This window comes from Eucalyptus grandis, chromosome 8 (genome assembly GCF_016545825.1).
Source record: "Eucalyptus grandis isolate ANBG69807.140 chromosome 8, ASM1654582v1, whole genome shotgun sequence".
Classification (NCBI taxonomy): domain Eukaryota; kingdom Viridiplantae; phylum Streptophyta; class Magnoliopsida; order Myrtales; family Myrtaceae; genus Eucalyptus; species Eucalyptus grandis.
In genome coordinates, this window is record NC_052619.1 from 11,622,108 (window position 1) to 11,625,125 (window position 3,018).

Sequence of the window (3,018 nt, forward strand, 5' to 3'; positions counted from 1 at the left end):
CTCTCTACAAATAAGATGCACATTCACAAATGTCATTGGAGGTTCAGTATCTTTCCGTGAGTTCAGTACCTGCCACATGTTTCTTCATAGAATATGGATTCCAGTCCGTTTCTTTCGCAAAAAAATGATAATTTAAAAAATATATATTTTAAAATAATTGCTTGTATAATTTAAGATAATTATTTAATAAAAAATATTTTCATTATTGATAATAATTAATATTTAAATATTTTCAGGGACACTGAAAGTACTTTTCGTCTGTTCATTTTTAAAAGTGATATGAATGATCGTTTTCAAAAAAATATATTTTAAAATTATTTTTTGTGAAATAAATGGACCAAGTTTAGTCTGTCTTTGGACTATTGTTATTGTCACAATATACCTGCTAAAGCCATTGAATAAACATATTTAGTATTTAACCTTTTCCTTGAAGTCTCCGTCATCAAGACTTTTCTATATTAAACTTAAGAAAGCTTTTCCATAATATAAATAAAAACCCTAGTATTGACTCAATCGGATGTGATATCAGGAGATCTCTAATTTGGAAACTTGTGGTCACTTGTTCAAATCCAATCCTTTGAATACAAACTACTTCAAGCCAGAGTCACTTTTATAGGCGGACCGAATTACTTTATAAAATTCATAGGCTATTTCATAGATCTCTCTACTAGTGCGCTTGTATAATTAAAAAGATTTATCGATTGCTTCTGAGTTTCATAGATGACACCTCTTTAGCGCTTACAAGTGGACTGCTCCAACTCTAGAGAAAGAGGGCGAAGTGAGCTAATGGAGCCTTCAAGCAAGCTCCACCGAGCTCATGCGCTGATCCTCCCTTTCCCCGCCCAAGGCCACATAAATTCCACGCTCCAATTCTCCAAGCGCCTCGTCTCCAAAGGCCTCAAAGCCACCCTCGCCCTCACCGTCCACCTCGCCGGATCCATGCAGGCCGACCCTCCTTGTCCATCGACCTTGAAACCATCTCTGACGGCCACGACCTTGGCGGCTTCATGGGGGCCGAGTCCATTGAGGCCTGCCAGACGGACCTCTGGGTCATCGGGTCGAGGACCCTGGCTGAGCTGATCCATAAGCTTGACCACTCGGGCCGACTGCTCGATGCAGTCATCTATGACGAGTTCCTCCCGTGGGCGCTCGATGTGGCCAGGCAGTGCGATAAGCTTGGAGTGGTCTTCTTCACGCAGACATGCGTGGTCAACAATATATATTACCACGTGCAGCGCGGCTTGCTCCCGCTTCTGCTTCCGCTTCCGCTTTTGGAAGGCAGTGTCAGGGTCCCGGGGCTGCCGCCTCTGAAGCCGTGGGAGGCATCGTCGTACGTGTATAAGCTGGGGTTATACCTTGCCTTTTATGATATGGTGATAAACCAATCCACGAATGTGGACGATGCGGATTTCGTGCTCTTCGACACCTTCTACGAGCTAGAGAAAGAGGTACGTATGTTCAATCCTCTGCTGCTGCTTTCTCATCATAGACCAACGTAGTTAATAATTGTCAGAACTCAATCGTGATGAACAGACTGTAAGAGTTTTCCTAATGTGGACTAAATTAATTGATATTGTAATTTATTATTTTTACGGTTACCGTAAAACAATGTTGGTCTAAGGTGAGATAGAAGGTTTCTTAATTAGTCTAATATGGGACTGCCTAGTGTGGGCCGAGTTGAGCCTGGCCCGTAATGAGGGGCCTAGCTGGAAACTCTATAAACAGTACTTAAGTCTCTCCTCTAATCCTAATTCTCACATATATCCTTGCTTAAGGAGCATTTACCTAACACTAAACGTGAGGGGGCCGTCTTATTGAGCCAGTGATACGGAGTGAGGGGGCCGCCTCATTGAGCCAGTGATATGGAGGGTAATAGAGGAGAAGGACTTGCGCATGGAATATTGTGTTTTCGCTTCCGCTTTAAGAACGATGGATCCCAAAATAGGTGCATTAATCTTTCTACTCAATTATGCATATTCTTATTCTAGTTATGGAGATCTTGGGTTGCGCAATTTGTGTCCAACACAGACTACTTTTTCTTGCAGATTACTTGTTTAACAGCTGAACATGTACCGTTCATTAACATCATACCATGATTTCTTTTTTCCCTCGTGCAAAGTTTTGTTGGGTAATCACATTTGTTCAGTTCAATCACGACTTAGACTCTTTTTGCTCCGTAGAAAATGAATGATTTAGAAAACATCTTCCTAAAAATGATTGTTTGTATCGTTTAAATGATTAGTCAAAGAAGAATGTTTTCTTTATCAACAATAATATATGTCCAAACATTTTCATAGATGATGAAATATATATATTTTTGCCGATATAAATGATTATTTTTAAGAAAATATTTTTTAAATTATATATTTTCTTTGAAATAAACGAAGCCTAAGTAAAGATTAGACGATGTCAAGATACATGAGCGCTTGGCTTGGATATTCGTCCATGTCCTTTTACCTTTATCTTAGAGAGCATAAATATTCTTCCCTTCTTCGGCGTTTCTGCATTTGGAGTCTTATGGCCGAATCATATGCTAGGATGGCGTGCTCATTTGCTTTAATCGATAAAGCTAATTTAGACTTCCGATGAAGGTGCATTAAAAAAATGGTGATGTCAGAAAGTTTTACGTGTCCAAATTTATGTCATAATATTTTACTCTATGATTGACGTGTAAAGGCGGTGTGATCGCACCATATTTTACAAGGAAATATGGTGAACTGCGAAGGTGTCGATTGCATATCATCAATTTGGTATGTTGCGGGATGCGCATGCAAGTACGTCACCTTGTACAAATTTTCTTTCACGCAAGGAAAAATGGTTCATCAAAAACCATAAAAAATTAATGAGCTGGATTCAGCTTAAATTTAGGCTAATTAGGCCCCCCTGTCAATAGAATTTCGGCCACCACCGAGCTCAATTTATTCAATTAAACTTAGAACCATTCACCGTCAATCCAATTGAATGCAACTAAGTTAAATATGCTCAAAATGACTATATTATATTTAATTATTGTTTTTA

At 39.2% G+C, this 3,018-nt stretch overlaps 1 pseudogene; it reads left to right on the forward strand.

Moving 5' to 3' along the window:
* The first annotated feature begins 668 nt into the window (after positions 1 to 668).
* LOC104456467 lies at positions 669 to 2,107 on the forward strand (annotated as a pseudogene).
* The last annotated feature ends 911 nt before the right edge of the window (positions 2,108 to 3,018 follow it).